The sequence below is a fragment of the Heterodontus francisci genome, chromosome 13 (assembly GCF_036365525.1).
Source record: "Heterodontus francisci isolate sHetFra1 chromosome 13, sHetFra1.hap1, whole genome shotgun sequence".
Lineage (NCBI taxonomy): Eukaryota > Metazoa > Chordata > Chondrichthyes > Heterodontiformes > Heterodontidae > Heterodontus > Heterodontus francisci.
In genome coordinates this window covers 32,666,513-32,677,804 of record NC_090383.1, presented here as the reverse complement: position 1 = coordinate 32,677,804, position 11,292 = coordinate 32,666,513, and the positions used below count along the sequence as shown (strand labels likewise).

General features: G+C 45.9%; 1 protein-coding gene across 1 annotated transcript in view; it reads left to right on the top strand.

Moving 5' to 3' along the window:
- The first annotated feature begins 7,491 nt into the window (after positions 1 to 7,491).
- Positions 7,492 to 11,292, top strand: part of LOC137376770 (diacylglycerol kinase beta-like) — a 68,802-nt gene continuing 65,001 nt past the window's right edge. Inside the window, exon 1 of the transcript XR_010976295.1 lies at positions 7,492 to 7,617. The gene's annotated coding sequence lies outside the window, so the exon portion shown is untranslated. The remainder of the gene's footprint in view (positions 7,618 to 11,292) is intronic.

The window sequence follows — 11,292 nt, the reverse complement described above, 5'->3', positions numbered from 1 at the left end:
CTAGAGTACTAAAATCACCACATTCGAAGCCAGTACCTTCCTAGAACAGACTGAAGTAGCTTGGGACTTAAACCCCTAGCTGTTGAAGAATTAAGGAGTATAGCTAGGCATTTAGAGATAAATATCCATCCAAAAGCTAGGAAAACCAAAATCCTAAAACTTGTGGCCAACCATTTTGAAATTGAAGCTGACGAAGCAGAAACAGGCATAGAATCTGAAACAGATAGGCTGGCAGTAGACAAGATACAGCTGGAACAGCGGAGACTAGAGCTAGAATTCCAGGAACAGAAGGAGGAGAGAGAATTCCAGGAAAGGGAGAAAGGAAGAGCTTTCCAGAAGGAGAGGCAGGAAAAAGAGTTAAGGCAGCTCAAACTGAATAGGGAAAGACCCAATGTATCCAGTGAGGGAACTACCCCTAGCTCAGGACTGAGTGCTGAGCTCTTAAAGTTCTCCCGATTGATACCAAAGTTTGATAAGGGGGATGTGGAAGCATTTTTCATCTCATTTGAAAAGCTTGCAGAACAATTGAATTGGCCAGCAGAGGGCTGGATCTTGCTACTGCAAAGCAAATTAACAGGAAAAGTCCATGAGTTTTATTCCCTATTGTCCGGCGAGTGTTCATCAAACTATGAGATGACCAAAAATGTTATCCTGAGCGCATATGAGCTGGTACCGGAGGCGTACTGCCAAAAATTCCAAACGCTCCGAAAACGGCCTGAACAAACTTACATCGAGTTCAAATGGGTTAAGCAACCCACTTTCAAGTGATGGATATGGGCGTTTAAGATAGAATCCACCTATGAAAACTTTGAGAGGTGATTCTCCTCTAGGAGTTCAAAAACTCACTTCCCTTTCCATAAAAAACACATGGAAGAACAAAGGGTTCCAAGAACCAGGCAGGCAGAAACGCTGGCTTGTCCACAAGACCTTGCCCCAAAGAAAACCAGGAAAGGATAGAAGGAGGGTGATAGGACGATGAACAGCCATGGGTGAGAAGGGAAAGCTGGAAACACAGGGGGCCCTCCTCAAGCCAAAAAGGTAGGTGCTGAGAACAGGAGTGATTCCTGAAAACCTGTATGTTTCCATTGCAACAAAGCAGGTCACCTTCGAGCTGACTGCTGGAAGTTACAGGAAAAACCCATAAGATTAGTCAGTGTACATCAGACCAGTGCAGGAAAAGGGGCCCTGATGGAGAGCACAGCAGACTAGGATGTGGCTCTAACTGCGGCAGTAAGTCCATGTAAATGTACCGCTGTGAGTGCGGGCGAACTTAACGAAATCCCTAAGAGTTACCAGGATTTTGTGTGTAAAGAAAAAGTGACCCTATACCCCTCGAGTCAGGCAAGTAAGCCCACAGTCATACTTAGGGATACGGGGGCCACCTTCTGCTGGGAAAAGGCATGACCTTTCCCCTAGAGAGTGCATTGAATGCCAAAGTATTAGTGAGCGGTATTGGGGGAAGGTATATGCCCATACCTTTATATTGGGTGCATCTGGAGTGCGACCTTGTTTGAGGACCAGTAACCATGGGGATTGTCCCTAGTTTACCTGCGGACAGGGCCGACCTGCTCCTCGGTAATGACCTGGCGGGGCAAAGGTGGTAGCTACCCTTGTGGTTTTAGAGAGACCAAAATAGGTCAAGGAGACAGAGCAATTATAGGAGAACAACCCTGGCATTTTCCCTGACTGTGTGGTGACCCGATCCATGGCCAAACAAGCTCTCTCAGAGGAGGCTGAACAGGCACCGCAGACAGATCACCCTGCTGTCTGGTTGTCTGAAACCTTCTTTGAGAATTTAGAGGAACCAAAGGAAGTGTTTAGCAGGTCTTTCTTGATCGAGGTTAGCTTGCTGAACCCAGTGTTAAAAAGTTAGCACAGACTGCCCAAACAGTTTACTTTAGCTACTCACTTCCTTTTTATATACCTATAAAAGTTCTTACAATCTGTTTTTATATTACTGGCTCGTTTACTCTCATTCTATTTCTTCCTTTTTTATCAACTTTTGGTGGCCCTTTGCTGGTTTCATCTGGATGGGATTGCTGAGGGAAGCTAGGGTGGAGGTAGCAGAAGCTGTGACCACAATATTTCAATCCTCCTTAGATACTGGAGTATTGCCTGAGGACTGGAGAATTGCAAATGTTACACTCCTGTTCAAAAAGGGGGCTAAACCCAGAAGTTACTAGTCAAACAATCTAATGTCAATGATGTGAAACCTACTAGAGACCATCGTCAAGGGAAAAATTAATTCTCAATTGGCACAGCATGGGTTAATAAGGGACAGCAAATCATGTTGAGGTCTTTGACGAAGTAACAGAGAGGACTGATGAAGGTAGTGGAGTAGATGTTACATTAATAGCGGGGCAAATTGAGCTCAGTAGCACCCATTTTTTCAATGTTTTTTCGAGACCCTTTAAGGTTCCAAAATGCCATCTGCGCTGGACATCATATTGGTGAAGGATTAGTGTGTGCACACCAATCGTCCACTAGCAGTATGCAGAGCATTTTCAACCAGCTTGTAATGCTGAATTGACAGTAGTACTGCCATTTTGGAGCTCCACACTCCAGCTAATGCTCTCTCTTAATCTTCCACAGCTGAACATTGTCATGATGGCTGATTGTGTGTGAGGGTAAATGCAGACAAGTGCTTGCTGAACATGACAGAGCAAGGTTCATGGGGCATAAACACACCAAAAGTGGAATCAATCCTGCCAAAGACGAGAGAGAAGCAATAGCAGAGGCATGTGAACCACAAAATGCTAGCAAAGTGAGAAATTTTCTGGGACTTGTGAACTATTGTGCGAGGTATATCACAAACTTTGCTACCCTGGTTTATCCATTGAGGAAGTTAACCAAAAAGAATGAACGGTTCAAATTTGATGAAGAACAGAAAGCTGCATTCAAAGCTTTGAAAGACAGCTTGACAAGTGCTCGAACTTTGAGATACTATGATCCAAATGCACCAATGAAAGTCATAGCAGATGCTAGTCCAGTAGGATTAGGAGCAGTGCTGATGCAAATGAATGCTGAAGGCCTGAGAATCATTGCTTATGTGAGCAGATCTTTAACAAATGAGGAAAAGAGATATTCTCAGACAGAGAAAGAGGCCTTAGGATTGTTGTGAGCATGTGAAAGATTCCATGCATACTTGTTCAGCATTGAATTTGAATTAGTGATGGTCACAAGCTGTTAGACATGATTTATTCTCCCAGATCCAGAGAAAATGGTGTTTGCATTGATTGAAATATTTGCAAGGCATGGTCTACCAGTCAGTCTGTATTCAGACAATGGGCCACAAATCATTTCACAGATGATTGCAGATTACATACAGTCACAGGCATTCACCATCACAGAGTAACCCTAAATGGCTGCAGGCAAATGGAGGTGGAATGGCAAAACTAATCCTTAGAGAAACAGATGAGGATTGCTCAGGCTGAGGGTAAAGACTGGAAAAAGGTGTGGTTGTCATATGTAGCCATGTATAGAGCAACTACACACACTATGACAGGAAAGCTGAGTTGTTATTTGGGCACAAAATACAACCAAGATACCAGAACTGAAGGACATTAGAGTTGATCTGGAGGTTTGGGGTCATGATGCTGAGAAAAAGGGTGCTGCAAAGTTTTATGCAGATCACAGAAGGGGAGCTAGACTGTCTGATGTGATGCCAGGTGATGAGGTATTGCTGAGACGGGAGAGTTCGAGTAAGATGGATACATCATATTACCCCAAGCCGTACATGGTTATTGCCAAGAAGGGAAACAGTTTGACTGTGCAGTCATCAGAAGGAGTATTGTATGACAGAAATTCTTCATGTGTCAAAAAGTGTCATGGTGACAAAGACACAGCAGCAGATGAACCAGATGTAGGAGCTGAGGTGAATCTGACACACAGCAATCCAGATGTCCAAGGCAGCGATACTGTTGGCAGACAGACAGCTTGCTATCCAGAGGAAGAAACATCAGTTCCAGAGGGGCCGATGACACTTGCTAATCCTAACACGGTGACCAGAGTTCCTGAGACAACAGGCAGACCACGGTGTGAGAGGAGACCACCAAAGTGATATGAAGACTTTGTGTGTGATTTATTGACAGAACATGAAATTGGAAATCAGTGTGGAGCAACAATTGGTGATTTAAAACAATATGATTTTAAGTTGAAAAACAGCAAATCTTGCTGGATTTTACCAAGCCCTTGACCTCAAGCTCCCTGACGGAAGTGGGGGAGGCCAAAATATGGAGCCAGCAGCGGTCTGCCACGGAGCCCGACATCAAGAGGTCCCGGCCCAAACCTCCCGCTGGGGGCGAGGCTCCGTGGTGGAGCCCTGCCGCTGGGTGGCAGGATCTGGGTTTCGATATTTAAATTAATTACATGCATAAATTTAAATGGATTTACCTGCAATCTTATGGGCCCACCACGATCTTCGTCGTGGTGGCTGGCACTTCCATGCCTTCAATTCCCCGTCCAGGGAAAGCCGGCGTGATACTGATGGGGTGGGGGGGGGGTGGTGGGGGGGTGGGGAGGTGGAGGAGATAGATTTTCAGTGCGGGGTGGGGGGAATGGGTCAAATAAATGTAATGGGTGTAGGGGATGGTGGTAAGGGGTGAACTTCAAACTTTGTGCAGTCTGGGGATAGGTCAGATTTGAAAGGTAATGGAAGGGTTAGGTATCTATGTACGGGACAGGAGGGTGGACACCTGCCTCATCAGCCTGGACCAAGAGAAGGCTTTTGACAGGATATCACACACCTACATGATGGACGTGCTTTCCAAAATGGGGTTTGGGGAGGGAATCTGTAATGGGATCAAACTGCTCTACAGGAACATCAGTAGCGCAGTCTCAATCAACGGGTGGGAATCAGAAAGTTTCCCGATCCAATCTGGAGTCAGACAGGGCTGTCCTCTCTCCCCTGTCTTGTTTGTTTGCTGTATTGAACCCTTTGCTGAATCTATTAGCAAGGATGCGAGCATAAGAGGGGTGACAATCCCAGGCAGTGGAGGCACTCAGGTTAAAACCTCCCTGTACATGGATGACGTCGCCGTCTTCTGCTCGGATCCGCTGTCTGTGCGCAGACTGATGAGCATCTGCGACCAGTTCGAACTGGCCTCGGGAACCAAAGTTAACCACGGCAAGAGCGAGGACATGTCCTTTGGGAACTGGGCTGACCGATCCTTTGTCCCCTTCACCATCAGGTCAGACTACCTGAAGGTGTTGGGGATATGGTTTGGAGGGACCGGGGCATGCACCAAAACCTGGAGGTAGCGAGTAGCCAGGATACACCATAAACTGAGCATGTGGGAGCAGCGATCTCTCTCCATTGTGGGTCATCAGATGCGAGGCGCTCACGTTGTTGCTGTACGTGGTGCAGGTCTGTCCCATACCCCACTCCTGCGCTGTGGCGGTCACCCAAGCCATTTTCCGCTTCATATGGGGATCCAAAATGGACCAGGTCCGGAGGGACACAATGTTCAAACCCCTTGATAAGGGCCGGAAAAATGTACCCAACGCCGCCCTCATCCTGATGACCACCATCGTGTGCGGCTGCATCAAGCTGTGCGTAGACCCCCAGTACGCAAACTCGAGGTGTCACTATGTGCTGATGTTCTATCTGTCCCCAGTGTTGCGAAGGATGGGTCTGGTCACATTGCCGCGGAACGTGCCATCCAGTTGGTCCGTACCATACCATCTATCTGTCGTGGAAAAGTTTCTACGGAAAAACACCTTTGACCACCAATCCATCAGGCAGTGGTCTGCACAGAATGTCCTCAAGGCCCTACGGGAAAAGGAGATGGTGGATCCTGTCGGGTGGTTCCCTGAGCAGACTGCCAGAGTCATTTGGTGGAATGCCTCATCACCAGAACTTTCAAACAAGCACCAAGATGTAGCTTGGCTGGTGGTGAGAAGAGCCCTCCCTGTCATATCCTTCCTGCACGCCCGGAGTCTCACAGCCTCTGCACAATGCCCTCGAGGTGGCTGTGGTGGGGAAGAGACAGTTGCCCACCTCTTTCTGAAATGTGTCTTTGCAAAGCAGGTGTGGAAAGAGATGCAGTGGTTTTTGTTGAGGTTCATCCCAAGCAGCTCTGTAACACAGGTGTCTGTGCTCTACGGGCTGTTCCCAGGGATGCACACCGAGACAAACATCAACTGCTGCTGGAGGACTATCAATTCGGTAAAAGACACCCTTTGGTCTGCCCGACGCTTGCTGGTTTTTCAGCGCAAAGAGTTGTCCACAACCGAATGTTGCAGATTGGCACATTCCAAGGTCTAGGACTATGTGCTGAGGGATGCACTAAAGCTTGGGGGAGCCGCGGCAAAGCCTCAATGGGGAAAGACCACTGTGTAAGGTCACCCCCCACCAAGGTGAACTGAGGGGCTGGATCCATGAGAAACCCCTCAACTGTATCCAGAAAATATTTGTTTTGCTGTAAAATGTACATAGCATGTAAAATGAAATGGAAGGGTTGTGAGGCAACTCACTCCTGTAATGAAGGAAATTGATCTCCTTTGCACTCCTTGTGCTTTTTGGAACTGTTTTGTAATGTATTTTTTACAGATTTTATGAATAAAGTATATTTTGGAAATTAAAAAAGTGTTTTGTGGGGGTGTGAGAATAAGAAATACTGAAATGTTGTTTCTACAGCTTGTGGAAAATTACCGAGAAGTCATTTCTACACAACATAATGAAATCACTGAAAAAGAGAACTGATAAGGGTATGTAAGTAAAGACCTTGAGACAGTACAGCAGTTAAAAATTGTGCTTAGGCAGAGAAAAGAGAAACAGCAAGAGTTAGAACAAAGGATGTAGTGAATAAGAAACTGCCCCACTAAAATAAAGGCTGACAGCTGCAAGTTAAAACACACAATGGAGAGCCAAATAAGGTAAAACAACAACAAGAGTTAGGGGCTAGAAAGTTAGAGTAGGGGGAGAAGTAAACAGAGGAGGAGACTGTAGCAACTATAGGATAGGTTAGTGTCATAATATGTTATAACCAATAATGTAAACTAAAGGCGTGGAAAAATGGATTTGTATTGTATAAACATGAACTGAATATGTTGATCAGTGTGCCTGCTTGAAGGACACCCGATCTTGCAAGAACGTTAAATAAACTTACTTCTTCAGAGTTTGACTTGGTGTAAATTATTATTAAGTGGGCTACGTTTCTCACAGGGGAAAGGGCAAACGGTTAATGTCATTGTTATTGGGGGATGGGAAAATAATGATTTGTTATGTTTGTTTGCAGAATTTATTACAGTATGTTTGATAAGCGGTGGAGTCTAAGCCACATACACCAAGCAAGAAAATCGTAGACATGTTTTGATCTGATAAGGGAGGGATATCATGATGGCTGATTGTGTGTGTACGTGGGCTTGAGCATTAGCTACTATATGGTATTTGACTGAGAAGCGGAAAGGAACACTCTGTACTATGGGGAGTCACCTGACCTGGGGGGGGGGTGCAAGGTCAGATCGCAAATGTAGCAGCAGTAAGAAGCCTCCATTAAAGCTTTCTAAATCTTTGTTAAAGTTAAATCTGTGAATTCAATGTGCTTCTTTCAGCCTGAGATGTGACAAACATATGTTCACCCCCACCCACCACAAGGGATCATCGACTATTTACAGGTAAGTTGCTAGTTTATTTCTTCTAGCTGTTGGTGCAATTCTACATGTTTTGGGTGCTTTCTGTAGTTGCTTAAAGTTTCAAAAATCTACAGTGTCATGCAGACCCCAAGAATGAGACATATTAATTTCATCATATGAACATTCATTTTAAACTGTTAAAGAGATCACCAGACATTTTGGCTGGAAGCACATTTGCATACTAAGAGACGCTGCTTGTGGAGACAAAGGACTATTCTCTGCTCCAATTAACCCAAATGGATTTTGATCACCAGACATTGAAGGTGTAAGGAAGCACATTTCAGGGCCTGCTACGATAATACAATCCACAAACGCAGAAGTAGTTAAGCCAGTTAGTCACATGACTGACCTGCTGGCCAACTTGGGTTTTTATTTGTGCCACACAGAAAAGGAACAGAAGGCAGTATTGCAACTGAAGCTGGAACCAGGAAGCCCCTCTCCTGGCTGTCTCTCTCTCGCTTTCTCCCAAGCCACTGGACCCACAGAAGACACGTAAACCTCAAGAGAAACAATTTGAAGCATGAACTGGGCCCCAACGAATAGTAGGACTTACCAGCAACTAAAGACTCCACATTAAATTCAAATTTATAACTTAATTCATATCATATTGCATACAAAAAAAACAAATCACCTTTGTGCATTCCCTTAGTGCCTGTCTTCCTTGTGCCTTTACCTGTCCCAGTTCTTCTCCAAAGTGCTACCCCAGCGGCTGCAGCATGGTGACTTTCAGTGGAGGACACTGCAGAGGACTTGGAGGAAGACCCCAAGCAGCTCTGGGCCTTAGGTGGCTCGGCTTCAGACCACACCATCTTGGCCTGGGCTGCGGCTGTCTGGACTGGCTAGCTAGCTGGCTAGCTGACTGGCAACAGCAAGGCACTGGTGGACTGGCAGAGGTGTGAGCACAAATGCTGTCCTCCAGAGAGAGCAAAGCATGTTCGTGCTCCAGGGAACCACTCTCCCAAGGTAGCACCACAACAATTCTAGTAATCTGTTTAGAACAGTGACAATTTGGAAGCTCCTTTGAACACCGATATCCAGAGAAATTATGGCAGCAGTCTGAGCTTCCATTGCAGCACTCATATTTTTGGTGGCTGCTGTTTTTGCTACAATGATAGCTGAGACGTCATCAGATGCTGCAGCATAGTTGGTTCCACAAATGCGTTGATTGAATTGGCCACATGTTCCATATTGGAAAGGACGTGCTCTATGCTCTGCACAAAGCACTGTGCCAGGTTGGTGCCGCACTACTCCATGCCCTTGATATTGAATGTAGCTTTTCTGGCAGGCTTCCCAAAAGACAGATTTGGTGTGTCCACCCATCAGAATTTTCTGTAGCATGGCCCATTGAAGTCGTCAACTGAGTCTGGTGCAGCAGAACTGGTATGAAACCTTGCCTTCTGATGAGCTGGCACTTGCACTATGCTTTTCTCCTGCTGTGGCTGCAGTGCACATATGCTTGGTATCTCACCATGTGACCTGTCTCTATGCTATCCTCTAAGATACACACAGTATCAATATCTGGGTCAGTGGCTGTGACTGTGACAAAATCAAGTGACGGTGTGTCTTCATCTTATTGTCTTCTTGCTCTTCCACTACTGCCTTGGCAGGTTGCAATTATTGGAAATGTGAAATGTAAAAGGGACAAGGCTTGGATTATGGTGAGGGAAAAGCAGGAAGTAAGAGGTATATGCTTAGGCCATCAGCAGCTTGTAAGTCAGAAGAGAGTTACAGATGAGGGAGAAGTGGGATGAGAGAAGGAGGATTACATATACGGATATCCTCATCTTCAATAGTTTCAGCCCTGCCGGTGGCCATGGGTTCAGCAATGGCCCTTCCCATAATGGCCAACACGATCTTCTCCATGGGGTTAGAACATGCAGACATGCCTCTCTTCCTCTGGTTAGTCCCCACTGCCTCCTGTTGTGCGCCACCTTCTCAAAAAAAAAGGGAAGTGAATTAGTTTGAGAAATTTGGCTGTCATGTTTGTATAGCTGTGTGCAAGCTGTGAGATGTGCGTGTGAGGCTTGCCACAATGCCAAGTATGTGAGAGTGAGGTGAGGCATAAATGCTAGGTATGAGTCCTGATTGATAGAGATTGTTGGTAGGTGAATGATGCTGGTATGGTGAGTTGAGCAATGGCTGAGGCGAGTGGTGCAGTTAGTAGGATATGGCATTTAAAGCTGCATTTACTGACCTTGACCATCCATGCGAAGTCAATAAAATACATTCAGCGCTGCATTCAGGTTCTTGGGGCTGCAATCCTGGATTAACCCCAGCAGCTATCTGTTCCCAGTATCTTCTCATCACCATGTCCGATGGGCCTCCCTACCCCTGCAAAACAGGACATTTCTCCACTTTTCTACATGCTCCACCAAAACCTCCAGTACAGTGTCAGAAAACGTATGGGTCTGCTGTCTCCCATGCTCAGCCATTTTTCTCTCTTTGCCAGGTCAGATTCAGTTGTAGAACTATTCCCAGTATGAGTCACAATGCGCCTCTCTTTTAAGAGATGCAGGCTAGCTTTAAATAGCGCAAGCTAGCTTTAAGTATTTCAAATTAGGAATGATATTGGACCGCATGCAGTCAATGAACAGCACGGGGAGCTGTGGCTGGAGGCTGAGATCATTATCATTTGCAGGCAGCATAAATTTGGCTCAACATTGTGCATTTAGAATTAGAATTAGAACATTACAGCGCAGTACAGGCCCTTCGGCCCTCGATGTTGCGCCGACCTGTGAAACCATCTGACCTACACTATTCCATTTTCATCCATGTGTCTATCCAATGTCCACTTAAATGCCCTTAAAGTTGGCGAATCTACTACTGCTGCAGGCAGGGCGTTCCACGCCCCTACTACTCTGAGTAAAGAAACTACCTCTGACATCTGTCCTATATCTATCACCCCTCAACTTGAAGCTATGTCCCCTCGTGTTTGCCATCACCATCCGAGGAAAAAGACGCTCACTATCCACCCTATCTAACCCTCTGATTATCTTATATGTCTCTATTAAGTCACCTCTCCTCCTCCTTCTCTCCAACGAAAACAACCTCAAGTCCCTCAGCCTTTCCTCGTAAGACCTTCCCTCCATACCAGGCAACATCCTAGTAAATCTCCTCTGCACCCTTTCCATAGCTTCCACATCCTTCCTATAATGCGGTGACCAGAACTGCACGCAATACTCCAGGTGCGGTCTCACCAGAGTTTTGTACAGCTGCAGCATGACCTCGTGGCTCCGAAACTCGACCCCCCTACTAATAAAAGCTAACACACCATATGCCTTCTTAACAGCCCTATTAACCTGGTTAGCAACCTTCAGGGATTTATGCACCTGGACACCAAGATCTCTCTGTTCATCTACACTACCAAGAATCTTCCCATTAGCCCAGTACTCTGCATTCCTGTTACTCCATCCAAAGTGAATCACCTCACACTTTTCCGCATTAAACTCCATTTGCCATCTCTCAGCCCAGCTCTGCAGCCTATCTATGTCTCTCTGTACCCTACAACATCCTTCGGCACTATCCACAACTCCACCGACCTTAGTGTCATCTGCAAATTTACTAACCCACCCTTCTACACCCTCTTCCAGGTCATTTATAAAAATGACAAACAGCAGTGGCCCCAAAACAGATCCTTGCGGTACACCACTAGTAACT